This window comes from Lepisosteus oculatus, chromosome 11 (genome assembly GCF_040954835.1).
Source record: "Lepisosteus oculatus isolate fLepOcu1 chromosome 11, fLepOcu1.hap2, whole genome shotgun sequence".
Classification (NCBI taxonomy): Eukaryota; Metazoa; Chordata; class Actinopteri; order Semionotiformes; family Lepisosteidae; genus Lepisosteus; species Lepisosteus oculatus.
Window position 1 is genome coordinate 37,896,419 of NC_090706.1, and position 14,903 is coordinate 37,911,321.

Below are 14,903 nucleotides of genomic sequence, written 5' to 3' on the forward strand. Positions count from 1 at the left end.
GGCCGTGGGATGTGGGTGACAAGCTTTTCTAAAAACAGTAATTACTCCACATTTCAGTTCACTAGGGGCAACTACATCCAAGGATTGAACTTTTGGGAATGGTTGGTATACGTGGTGAGAATAGTTTGGCTCATTAACCCGCCTTGTTAATGACTAAACTGCTGTCCATGCGATGAGGAGGCTCGGACTCAGAAGATGAGGAGGCTCCATAGGATAAGGACTCCATTCAGACTGAATGAACCTTGGGGTGCCTGCAAGGTGGAGATGGGGTGGAGGAGGGATGTTTGAAATGAATGCAAAGGAAGGGATTTGAGTTCAGTTTATGTAGCTAGTTTGGTGGTGATTGTGATTTAAGTGCAGCTGTGGGAGATTGACATGTCGTTGTTATCCCTCCTGAACTTCAGTTAATGACTTTCATCGCCAATTATTTTGTCCAAATTCTAATTAATGTGACGTACTGTAGAAATGAAGACAGACAAAACGTTTTGAAATGTATTTTAAAGCTTATTTGGTCTAACTCTCCGGGCTGAGAGATTAGCAATCTGTCTTTGAGGGCAAGGCTGATAGGACACACCCCCTCTTCAGGAGGATTGAGCCAGGGAGCTGCTACAGGAGTGAAGGTGGGGTAGAGGGAGGAGTGTGAGAGAGAAGCACAAAGGGGTGCCCAGCAGGAGAGATAGTTGTGATTTTATTGCTGATTTGTTTTTACCTTGTTTAGTCTGACATGCAGCAGAGAAATATAACCTAGAAAAACACTAAGTAAATTAAATCTGCTCCTTGTAGCATTTTATCATTGACTGGTAATACAGGTCTAGAACAAATCAATTTATAGTGTAAAAAAAGAGAGTACTTCTCCAAATACCCATACACCCCTGCCAGTAATATAATAAAAAATTTACAAATATGCAGAAGTTTCCAGAATCTGAAAACTCACCAAAATGAGGCAACCACAACAGTGTGAGAACTGCTTGTTTTTGAGTTTGTACGTGTTAAACTTTTCTAGAAAACCTTTTTTTGCCAATTTTCAAAACCTGAAATAGCAGGGAACAGATGCTTGCTATGCTGGGTGATTTCACTGTGTAGACGTTAAGACATGGGATAAGCACAGTGGGATTTGCATTGATGAAGACCCAGATCATGATGAAAACGGCAAAGAGACTCGACTTCTCAAAAGCATTGTGTAGCTCTGTCCAAGCGCAAACTGAACTCCATGAATGCTTTGCAAAGCCAAGCTGCTAATTTTCCAGAAAAAGGGATTGAAACTTCATCACACACAAGCAATTAAACTTTTGAAACTTTCCTCAACAAACATTTGTTACTGAACTAACAGAATTTTCAACTGTACTTTTCACCGAAACTAGCCAAATTAAGCAAAACAATTTAAATAAGAAATATCTTGCACTGCAACCACAGTGCTTTGAAGGACAAGTGGACTGGCATTGGTATAGTAAATTAGTAAAAAGTAATTTATGAATTTAGGCACATAAAAAATAAAATAAAAATGTTAAAATATTAACACTTTCTAATTGGAAAGGAAAATCACTTTTCTGTGGAACATATTTTCTGTTCTAACATGGACTTTGAGATAGTAGAGATTAAGTGGTTCTAGTTACATTAGAAGTTCCATTCAAGTTAAACACTCATGATGCTTATGAATGTGACAATTTGAAAAACTGAGAAATACAGCCGTTCTGAATCATCTCAATCTAAAATAAAGAGAAGAGTCATGTTGCTAATCTACATCGTGGTCTTGACACCGATCAAGTGAGTAGATTCGCAAATGTTTCAAAAGTAGAAAGAGCTGCAAATAGCATAACAGTAGCTCAAGTAAAGCAAGAGGAACTAAACAAAGTTCAGGTTTAGACAATCATATGGCAAATGAACTTTAACATGGTTATTGTCGCATGGAGGTTGCCAGGGAGTGAATTTCAAATATCATATGGGTGGTACTGGACTGGAAGAAGCAGTATATAAGGAAGATCTTAGTTTTTATGTGGGCTCATCACTTACCTCAGTTAGTGCAGCGAAAGTAATGATGAAACAAACAGAATACTTAGATATTTATCAAGAGTACAGAATTTAAATTAAGGCGAATCATATTGAAATGATAAAAATCATTGGTTAGAAACCATTTGTAATATTGTTTTATGTTCTCAAGGACCTGGAGACTTGGTAATTACATTTAGGGCACTCAAGGCAGAAAACAAGTGGTGCTTTATCACAGAGAGTTGTGGAAGTCAGGAGCCAACTCTTAATTGTTGAAGTTGACTCAGTGGAGTCCTTTAAGAAAGGGATATACTGTAAAGAGCTCTTATAATATTAAGGTACAAGAAGGCAAATGAGCAAGATAGGCTTAATGACCTCCTCTCACTCTCACGTCATAGGATTACGTATAAAAAAGCAGTTCCACTACAACCCTGAATTCACTGCCTCTAGCCGCTGTTGTCTGGCTGTCAGAATTCATTGCTGTGCAACAACTGGATTCAATGCTTATTTGTGCAGCTTACAGAAACTGTGTAAATACTGTATGTAACTACAGTTTTATTTAATCCACCATTCCACTGATGCTTTCATGAGCAAAACTGATACAGGTCAGTGCAAGTGAATTGAATGAGATGTTTTATGCTTTAACAATTTCTGCATGAAATCAGACCCACTCACTAGTGGGAAGAGATTTTCTAGCTTTTGCTTTGCCTCTAGGTGATGTATAGATTGTAGTCTATAATTTGAAAGCCTTTTGTGACAAAACTGACCAGCTGGGAGTCTGGACTATACTGGAGGCATATTATTTGGCCACAGAATGAGGTCTTGTTAATGATTAAAAAAAATACATCAATAAACAGAGCATGCAAGTACATTGGCTCTTTAATGCTAGAGGATAATTACTCAAAACAAAATAGGCCCTGTGGCCAATCACATAAATAATACACAAAATAAGGGTAGTCAGCCTAGATCAAGACTTCACTAATGAATGCAGTCTGAGCCCAAGAAGGAATTCACTTCCAGTGCTGTGTCAGTATGTTATGTATGTGTGTACATATCTCCTTCCCCAGTATGAATAAAGGTTAGGATACACCTGGGTGTTAAAATGTGGAGTAGGGTAAGGATTATGTTTTGGATTAAGCAAGCAATGTTATTAGGGTCATTGTAGTTTTTAACCCAAACCTCTCCAGGATGTGCCTGTTATACTAAAGCACCGCATTACTGAATTCTTTTGTTTAATCTCTGTCAAAACCAGGCGTGCGAAGGTCTGTCCTCTCCTTAAGAGTGAGATTAACAGCTCTGATGTATGAGACTCAAGGCCCAAAAGGGAGATGTATAGATTTTCACTTTCTGAAGTGGTGGTGGTATAGGGGGTGTTGCCTGTTATTTTTCATGTTTTCTTTCTGCCTTGTGTTTCAAGTTCCACCTTGCCAATCTGTGACGGATTGTAAGGCGCAAAACATGCTACTTTCAAGGAGTTTTGGGCGATTCTTCCCCTTAAATACAAATTCCTTGAGATCCCTTCATGTAGCCTTCCTTGTGAGGAGTTACTGAACATTTCTGATTGTCTGCAGTTTTCTCCCATCACTGCTGCAGAAACTAGAGATGAAATATAAAGCAGGGAACCCAGTCTTGTTAATAACACGTCCTTAGTGGGGTCATCACCATTTCAATTGGAAACTTACAGATTGAAATGTTTGAAGGGAGGGATATTCATAATTCACTTCAAAGTGGTCTGTGCCATACTGTATGTTTGCAAATGCTACTGGTACAACTGTGGGTCCTCAGACATAGCTGTGAACTTCAGGAAGGTGGATGTCTGTATGAGCTCAGTGCATGAGATTTACTGTAAGAGTGAAATATTTGAGAGTGAAATGTGGTTCTACGGCATGAGGACTGTATACGCCCCAGTGTCCATTAATACAGATGCCAGTGCATCATTTTTGGAAAGCCAAAGATGTGTGGTTCAGACTGTGCATACATCTAAGACCCCTTCGAATCAAACCAGAAAGTAAGCCAGATGGCGACGTTGTATTTTGGGGGTTATTAACAGGTCCCATTCATTCATGGCTCCTGTGGCCTTGTGCCAGCTGCCACTCCGAACTGTGAATCCGCGTGGGACGGATCTGGGTTGTCGAATCCAAGTCGGAGTGTTTCCTCTTCTCCGCGGCGGGTGTGCAGGGTTGTCTCCTGGGGCGGTGCAGTGGGGTGGTGTGTTAAGGAGCCAGCCTTGGCCATCTGGCCTGGCTCTGCTCTCTGCCGTTCCACAGAGCCCACTTCCAGGCTGCTCAGGGGCTGCCCGCAAGTCACTGCCATTCTGACTCGGCCATCTGAAACACATTTTAGCTTTTGATCAAGCACGTGTATCTGAGCAGCATGGTTCCATAGCTTTATGTATTTGCTCTTGTTATCCATCATAACCAAAGAAATCAACAAAGGCAAAAAATGAACACAGCTCTGTCTGAACCTCTGTGACCCTTCATACTGTATCAGCTGCACTTTCTATTCAGGAAAATTAAAGTAAATAAAAATTTTATTATATAGCTGAATATTATTATTAATATATAGCTGAATATTATGTATTATGCATTTTGCTTTACATTTTAGTTTTGTTACACATATCCTGTTAAACATTTCTCCTTTTAACTCAGCCTCCCGAGCACTCCATTGTTAAACTATTTTTTATTTATTTTTATAATGTAATTTTATTTCTGAACAGCATGAGCGCAAACCACAGTGTTTTTTAAATCTCCATTTTCTCTGCCATCCCAGGTGGTATGAACCTCATTACAGAAACAGCCAGAGCGAATATCTTATCAGTCCGTTCTGCATTTTTACATTAAAAAAAAACAAGTTGCTTTCAGAAAGATAAAGCTTTCCAGGAAAGACCAGTAGGTGTTTCTCTCTTTTTCTAAGAACAGTTTTCTTGAAACTTTATCAGTGTTGCCAACACATGTGTGAGGAAATCCAAGAGTTAAATAGCTTTTTGGTCAAAAGCTAAAGAAAGAAATATGCCTCATGTGTGATAGACTGTGTCAATGCAAATGATCACACAAAACAAGGCAGACAATTCAACATCTCAACTAGGTCATCATTTTATAGCCATACTGTAAGTCACTTTATATGTATTTTTAATGTTAACATTATAGGGCACTATCAAACAATAGAAATTCTTCAGAATACATTCAAACACACTCATATTCCCAAAACTACATTTTGATGATAAGAATAGGAACAATTTGAGTGGCTGTAGTGCCTTTCATGTCTGTACGTTACAATTAAAAGAACAATGATATAAAATACCAGACAACATGGAAAAACATAGCCTTGAACAATAATATTATAAATCCAGGAAGTGCAAAACACAGAAACTTGGTGTTAAACAACTTTTAGAACAGTAACAGAAAGTGTACATCCTCACCTGGGACATATTACTGTCCTGCTTAACTATGGAAAGCCTTTGGAACTGAAATATGGCACCACAACAAGGAAACACACAGCAAACTATTCTGGAAGTTAGTTATCTACAGTAGTTATGTAATTGAGTGGTTGGTTGATTGATGCATTAATAATGTGCTACAATGTGGTACCACATGCTGACTTTTGCGGAGAAAGCTTTTCAGTTTTTTTTCCACTTAACAATGCCAGCTTAAACTCAAAAGACTGTCCTTATCACATTGAGTAAAGTAACCTTTATGTTCATCATGACATGAAAAGAGAAAAAAGGGGCTTTGTAAATTAACTGACACATCCTCTCCTGCTATGTTTTATTCCTATGTCTCTGCAGTTCATGGAATAACCATACAAGATTGTCCCAAATTAAAATAAAGGGGAAAAAAAGCTTTTAAAAGCAGCATGTGAAATTAAAAAGATGACAAAATTCAAGAAGGGACAAACACTTGGAAGATGATATTTAATGTAGACAAGCACAAATTGTTACATGCAGGGAGCAAAACTATACTTATATAAGGTGGAAAACACTGAGCTCGAAGAAGTTATTTATGAAAATGTGTGAGGTGTTTATGTTTTCACATATTTATTTTTTTCTACAAGTGGAGAAGTAATTAAAATTAAACCAAAACAGATATATAGTTCAAAGCAGAAAATTGAAATCAAGGGATGTTATTGAATGTTAATCATGTAGAATTCGCCAGTAAGATCTCATTTAAAATATTGTGTTCAGTTTTGATCACCAAAAAAGATATACAGTAACTACTCAGCCAGGTATATTTAGATGTTCTTAGGAATGTCTTATATTGCTAATTCTTTTTAGTTTTTTGCCCAGAAAACTGCAATGTGGATTGTACTAAAAGATCAGATTCAATGTTACACACTTCATCAGAATAAATAGTCAAACATAAAGCATAGTATATACAGTAAATGTAAACTAAGGGGAAATGTGCATACTGTAAAACTGAGAGCAGGAGGCATTAATTGCTGTCAAAGCTAAAACCCTAGCTTCTTTCAAGGAACAGCTGGATGAAATCCTTCAATCAATTGGCTATTAAAATCCAAGCGAGCTAAGTGCCCTCCTCTCGCTGGCGAACTTTCTTGTTCAAATGTTACAAAAAGATTGTAGTAACTGAATGTAACAGATACACACAGATTAAGGAATTGTGTGTTGACATGCATGTACTGATGAATCAGGATAACAAGATATTAGTTATCTTTTCCATTAAAATATAAATAGATATGCCGAGTGAAAAGTCAAATGTACCCATGTCACAGTGGCATCGAGACTGGAACACTATTAGCCCCAGGCGGCATTATTTAGTATTGCCTTAGTGGATGTCTTAGCAGTATAAAATTATCAGATAAGGCATTTCTTTCTTGGATCATAGAAGATAGTACTGCTTGGGATAATTACAGAGTAAGATTTATTAATGCTGTTGTAAGCATTACCTGAAAATTATAATGAGCATTTTTATCTGTTGATGAAAGAAAGAGAACCCAGAATACCTTGATTTATTTTAAAAATCATATGTATAAAATGCGCATAATAAATTTATGGAAATGAACCACAAGCTGTGAGCAAGGTGACTTTTTTGCGATGTCATAGAAGTAATTCTTATCTCATGGTAGGTATACAAAGATCAAAATAAAATGTTCTAGAGCTTAGACAAAGTAAGGACATTAAGCATGCAGGAAGTGAGATGCTCTCTGGAGACATTAGGGTCCATTAGTCTTTCCAAACTTATAGTGCTTTAGGTCATGGTCACCTTCCCCGAATTATCACCTTGAAATATAAGTTCACCTCAGTAGACCTCAAATGAGCTTAGATTGCTCCAATGGATAGGGACTCTATTCAGCTAGGGCAGTGAGCCAATATTGTCTTCTGATAGATATTTGGATTCATTTGCAGCATGTCACTGGCTCAGTCCATCTTTAATATAAGCAAAACATTGTAGTTTAGTCCACTGAGCCATATTATAATCACATTGTTGTTGCTCTGTTGCATTTTTCAAGCTCACGAAAACCGACATTTTAAAAGTGCAGACATAGAACATTTGCATGTGCAAAAAGCTGGGGACCTTATTTGGTGATTGACACCACAGGATACCCATTCTTCAACTGAAGGAACAGACATTTCAGGTATCATTCCTGGAAACTCTAACATAATAGTTTTGCTTAATTGCAGGGCTGTCATTTCATAGCAGGGCAGTGGACGTACTACTGTATAAAGTAGCAAGCTTTGGCAAGCAATGGATGCAACAGTGCAGACAGGTGGATGACTTTGCTTGATATCTCGTTACTCTCCTTTTATCTCAGCAGGTTGCCTTATTTCAACATCCCTCCAGTGCTCCAGGAATGGAAAATAAAACTTGCACTTTCTTGTGCTTTCTTGTTTCTTGGGCTTTCTTGATGTAGTATTAGTAATGAACTTCAAAAACAGAAAAACATGTGATAGCTTCAGTCAACCTGTCCTGAATTTGACTAGATTAGACAAAAATGGTTTTATGAGTATAAAAATGGTTTTATGGAGACACCATTAAGAAAAAGAGAGAACTGTCAATAATAACAACCTGAACAATGCAGACTTTTAGAAATAGTCCAAGCACTTATTAATTCATCGGGGTCAATTTCTACACAATATTAATTGTCAGGTAAATGAATATTTGTTGGCTGTTATTAGCATGTCTGCTTGTTTTACTATTTCCCCAAAATTCCCAAATCATTATAGTAGATATGTCACCCTTTGAAGTGCAAAGCAAATCCCACATTGAAACAGAGAACTAGTCCATGCAGAAACAAATTTGAATGTGGTGCTGCTTAGTTCACTGTACTAAGTAGCAGTTTTAAAAAAAGCTGCTTTTATTGACATGCTAGTATCATCCGTGCCCTCCATCTGTACAGCAGTACATTTCCTCTTAAATAATTCCCCCCTGCCTTGTCTGCTGGGATTTCTTCAGGCACTTTTTGGTCTGTGTAACCCGTGAGATAGCTGTACATGCAAACCAAATGAAAGTGCTGACAATATCATGTTTGGGGCAAGAGCACCTGGAGGAAAAAATGCAAATTAAGATGTTTGCTTAGTGCTAATTGCTTCCTTGCTTCCAGTAATGCTAGTGTCTGTGTGCGTGGAGGGGGGTTGGTGCAGACTACAGTACCCAGAATCCTACTCGCTGAAGGATAATGAATGCAGATTTGTGGGGGTTTTGTCAGCATTATTGCCCTTACTTATGAAAGGTCGCAGAGCTATCTGTAATTGACTTTACAGAACAGTACAAATGACCATCACATGCTGAGCAATGTAAAAATCCAGAAGTGACCTTCTTTACATGACAAGGTGAAAATGAAGTAGTGAGCCAACCTTGTTGTGTTAAGGCCTCTTCCATTTTCATACTCCCTCTAGCAGGGATTTTGGTTTTACATTAATATTGCTCTTCAAAGAAAGTCACCTTGGCTTTCTTTACTGGTGGTATTTAAAGTAGTTGCCTGCATCCTGTGAGCAGTTTGATATTTTGAGGGCTGTGGAAGATGACAGACAGGGCTGAGAGGTCCCCAAACACCAACAACTGAAGGTTAAAGGGAATGCAATCCAGCTCTGTAGGAGGGCACTTCAGACTTTGATGGACTGCCCATGCTTGTCCATTGCTCGGAGATGCTGTATTGGCACCTTTCAAAACAAAAGGTTCATTTTTTTTTCTTCCTGATAGGTTTTGCTTTGTCCTACTCACCCGTAAGGTGACATAGAACAACATAAAGAATTTATGTGACAGCTCAAATTGCATTTCCAGTAATGGAGCAAAGGAAGATACATTTCATTAGTGCCTCCATCAGTACGGAGAAGTATGCAGTTAATATACAGTAAAGTAAATAAATGTATTATATAGCATCAGGTAGAAATAAAAGGTTATGGCTACTGACAACATAATACATAAAGATACTATAGTTTACCAGATACAAATTTCAAGTTCAGCAGCAGCAGCTCACATAGGTTTGGCTGATATCGCTCCTAACATCTCTAGAACTATACAAATATTTGATTTATTTTCTCTTATCTGCTGATGTTTTTCCTGAATGAGTGAAGCCTACAAACCAACAAAACTTTCTCATCAACACACTTTTTCTTTAATTAAGAGCATAAGGATATAAGAAAGGTTACACATATGTAACCTATGTCCTTGAGGGTTTTGAACGTTATCGGGTCCGCTCGTCATCTTCTTTGTTCAAAACTAAAAAGGTTCTGTTCCTCATCTTCATCCTTTCAGTGTAAAAACTTCTACTTGAATAGAAATTTTCAAATAATGACAAAAAGATAATTGAAAAATATACTAGTATACTGTATGTTCAATCACGATTTCTAATAATGCTACTACCAGTATGAATGGCTAGAGAATTGTAAGCCAAATAGTTTATGTTGCATGATACATAAAGGGAGAATTAGAAAACATATTTTACCATTCTGAAAATATATAGACAATAGAACATCAGGGAGTAATAGTTTAATGGAAATGGCTGAGTTCTGATTTTGAACAGATGTTCTGCAATATCTTCTCATAGATTCTGTGAATGTCTATAGTGAAACCTCCATCAATTTGCCAGGGCATGTCTCACAAAGAGAAGAGACTAAATTCTGAAAGGAACAAGACTCAAAAAAAGATGGGATTTGTTCTGCTCTAGAATAAAATACATTAAAATAAATTAACGGTGCTTCTTACACTTTGATGAATACAACCACCACAAATGACACATATTGGAGGATTTCTAGATGATGCAGCTGAAAAATTTCGGAGTATGATATATATTGTATATAATATATGTTTGAAATGAAATAGGTCCAGATTTTCAATAGAAAATGTGTATTTGAAAAAAAAATCAGTGTTTTTCAACAAAAGTAAATTATCTGCTGCACAATTTGATCTCAAGAAACCAATGCAAAGCTGAGCGCTGAAGCATTTCCCCTCAGCTAAGCCCTGGATTAAATCCCCAACTCAACCCCGTCAACAATAATGAATTACAAACCCTTCTCCACTTTCTATGGGGCAGAAGAAGAAAACCTGCAGCAAGGAGAGAGATCGTCAGTACCCGTTCTTTGCAATTTTCTATAGCTGGTAAAAGGTTTTATTAAATCTTGCTTAGGTACTGGCCAGAAAGCACTCTAATTGCAATCAACGCACAGCATGCCATTTCAGTTTGAATTATCCTGCATAAATTTATTGAAAGGTGTAAAGTAAAACAAGTTGCTTCTTAATTGACTAACTATGAGGTGATAATGAAGTTCAGCACAAAAGTACAGGAGGCCTGAGCACCTCTGTGTCTCCCTCCCAGGCTAGTATCCATCACCAAGTAGGGGACAAGAGCTCTTCTGACAGCTTTGTCAATGCACATCAGCCCTGTTTGTCTGGAGCCACTATTCCCCTGCAAGTGGTCTACCTGTTTACTAAAGCGTACATGTACATGTCTCAGAATAGCCTCTCTCATGGGCTCCCTTCTACAGCAAATGTGGTGCAAAAATATGAAGAGCAAAGAAACTTTTACTTTTTTTCTTTCTTATTCTTGGTTGTGTCTGGATAGTCATCAGCCTTTGCGATTTTGCTTTCGGCTTTAAAAAAATGCCTTCAGGTGAGAGTGGCTCAGCTTGTGAGAGTTAGTTCTCCTGCTGTATTATTTTTCCTCTCACAGTAAATGCATCCATGCACATAATATTTGCACAGCTCTAATAACACAGAGGAAAGAAAAAGAAAAACATAATGTCAGACTAGGTTTCTATTAAAAGGTCTTCCATTTTAGATTTGTGAAGTGCAGTTTTCAGCTGAATAAAACAGTGCCTGAAGAAATCAAATTTGTGTATATATCTTACCATGTTTTACAATAGTTTTACATCTCAATGGCAAACTATCTATGCAACATTCCCTTTCATTAAGCTGTATAACATTTCTACATACACAGCCATGTACTGTAAACTACTTATCAGAATAATACTACAGTATTATTGCAGCCTTTACATTCTATACTGTATTGAAAAGAACAATACTGGGAGAACCGATGTCTATTCTGAATAATTAAGCATTTGCTTAATATATCTGTGAATATGCATTTCTTTTCTATTTTAACCACTATGTAAAAATAAAACTACCCGAAAGATTTGTTGCATTGTTCTGTTTGATTTTCCTCCCAGGGGCCCGCAAAGGGCACTTATTTTGCTTTTCTTTTGAAAACATGCAGGAAATGACTCGCACGTTGTGCCAAGGGAAGAATTACCCTCGGAACTATACACCTGCTCGTTACGGATGGTTTGCATGCTCTTCTTTCCCCCCTGTTAGTTGTTTAAAGGGTGAAAAGAAATGTATGTCTTTTGTCATTAAGGATGTCTTACTTTGCAGATTATTTTTATGCTCACTAGAAATACATCCATGTATGTAAATTTGGAATAAAATAGGTAACTACCGTAACACAAAATATACTATACATAGTACATATACAAGTAATTTCTAAATCTGGGCCACAGATTATCTTGGTTTCCATGGTGTTATGAAAGCGGACCACCATCAGATGGGATGCCCCAGGTATCTGTATTGGAATCAGTATTGGAAGATGGACGGCACAAGGCTTGCCTATTCCCCGGGCTCGCAGGTAGCCCAAGGGCGGGTCTTATTCCCAGGTGTCCCGACCAGCTGGGTCCAGGGCTTGGAGTGCCTGGCCTCATCATCATGTTTTTGGCTTACCAGTTCCTGTTCCAGTCCTGACCCGGTTCCTGTTTTTAACTGTTTGGCTTGGATTGACCTCCCGGCTACCTGTACTTTGGATTGTGCCCTGTTTTTCCCTTTTGGATTTCCACTGGACTTTTCGCCTGCACTCCCCCTCGCACTTGGATCAATGCCCCCTGTCAGTCCTCCCATCCATTCCTCTCCATGTTTTCCCTATGTCCTTCTCCAGTCTCTTCCGGATGTTACCGTCTGCATAGGGTCCTAAATATGCACTACGCAGGAATCAGGACTGGCTCCCATGACAGATGGTCACAGAAGACATAAATAACTACAATGGGTGTCAAAAGGACATGCAAAACAAGTGGCCATTTCATACAGTGCTCCAGTACTGAAATATATTTGGAAAAGAATTTCAGAAAAAAAAACATTAGGAAGTACTGTAGTCAAACCAGAGCCAGGGGCTGTAACCTGGCAAACAATGCTGGAACAGGCAGAAAAAAGAAAAACAGCAAACAAAACAACTGTCACGGATCCACACCAAGAGTTAATACATAAGACATAATAAACAAAAGCACAAAAACAAAAAACAGCAACCAACAGACAAAGAAAAATAACACCAAGAATAATAACAATGACAAGTATACTAGCAGTAACACTGCCATGTTATCCATCTACATGTCTTGTGGGATGATGAGTGATGATGATAAACACAGACCTCAATAATATGAAACAGTTGATTGAAAAATGCACTGTATGTTTAAATGTGTACATATCCTGTAGGCATCTAAGTCCTCACGGGAGATCATGCAATGAAGGTATGAGACAGCCCTTCACCGCAACAGTATCCAATCTGTACCAATCTTTATTCTTTCAAAGAGGGCCTCATTTATATTGTGGTAGGTTGGAGCTGCAGGTTGAGTACATCTAATTTTCACCTTTTTTAGGTATAATTTAGGTTCTAAATTATAATCAATAATATAGATTTAAATTAGATTTTGACTGCACAATGGGGAAATCTCCATGTGCATTTGCTTTCTGAAAAAAAAAACATGTACGTACAAAAATATACACTGTAGTATTTGGTGATAGAATCCAGAAGCATGTAGCTTTAGAAGATATAAAACATTTTTAATGAAAGTAAAACATTTTTTTTCGGCCCTTCAGTAGACATGCTTTAAAGAAATCCCAAAACAAACATCCCAGCACGTTCCAGAGAACACATTAGGAATTATTAATTCCTTTGTGTCTATCTGATGCCGGGCAATTTCCTTGCAGCTTTTGCTGGCAATATGAGAGTTTTGGTAACAGCTGTTTCAGTGATGGCATTATTACAGGGGCTGACAACGAGAGAAATGTTTAAAGAAATTTGCCAAGTGAAGTAATTCAGAACTCCTGGTGTCGTCAGTCAGTACATCAAACAGCTTGAGCTGGGTCTGGAAATATGCCATAATAAGGAAGCACAGAGGAACCAATTAATTAACAAAACAGCAATTAAAAGAGAGAGGATTGAAAATGTCTTTAATGATCTGAAAACTTAAAAAGTTTAAACTCATATGTTTAAAGCACACAAACAGCTTTTGAGCTTCTGAATTTGTTTTTCATTTGTTTTTGTCTTCAATGTAGTTTTCCATATTTCAGGTATCAGGTTGTATTAAAATATAACCAAATTACTGGTCTAACATTGGAGTGCGGTGGGCACACTCAAGCCCTTCTCTCTACATTGTGCCCAAAAAGTAACCTTATACCTGTCACGCCCCACACTCTCCCTCACAAACGTTCCTAATTGAGCCCATCACATTCCCACAGGCACTAGATTCCACAAATTCTCACACCTGAACCAATTATCCAACCACATCCCTTTCCTTTCAGTATTTAAACTTCACTCACACACCTCCCCCTGCTTACTATTGAGAAGCTTCTAGTAGTATTCTTTTGGGTGTGCTTCCAAACCTTTGTGCCTGCCTTTTATATTTTGTTTTTGATTTTCTTTTGTTTTTGTTTTTTTTCATTACTGGACTCTTTGACCTCCCTAATCAACCTAGCCCCTGGATTTTGTCTTTTGGGTTGTTCCTGTGCTATTCTGTGTTCTGTGGGATTCATGGTTATGCATAAGGATCCTTCTATTCTACCAACAGATTCCCTGACAATCCCCCTCAGTCAAAACCAAACATTTTACAGATATTTAAAGATATTTGTATTCTACACCATTCTAACAGCAAGTTATTAAATGATATTAGTCTGGTTTATTCAGCTCTGCCTTAGAAGGGACTTCTGTTACTTTGCTAATACATTTTACTGCAGAATACTTCATGGTTTAATTTCAGATTCTTTAAATATTTACAAGAAAGGTTCAATTGAAAGAAAAGAACATGCTTTCATATGTCTGATCAAGTCATACTTTAATCAAAAATAAAATTGAAAGACTTATTTCCTTTGTTGCTCTTCCTCTGTTCATGAGCCCCTTTACACGCTTCTGATCCAGATAAATTTGTCGTACCAGAGGCCAGTGACCCTCCCCCCCCATGGCCTAGACAGCAGCCGTTTGAGTCCTGGCAATGTCAGGTTTTGGAGTCACCAGGATGGCCAGAATAGCACACACAGCCCAGGTACAGGTCCTTCTTTCTTTCAAACTGGTGTGAGGATTGCAGAGATGTGTTGCTTAGGATGGGAAAAATTAATAAACAGAACATTAAACCATTCAGACATAATCTAGGAAGACTTGTACACTGGCAGCTGGATTGCTAGTATTCGTCTATTTCATACTGTGCT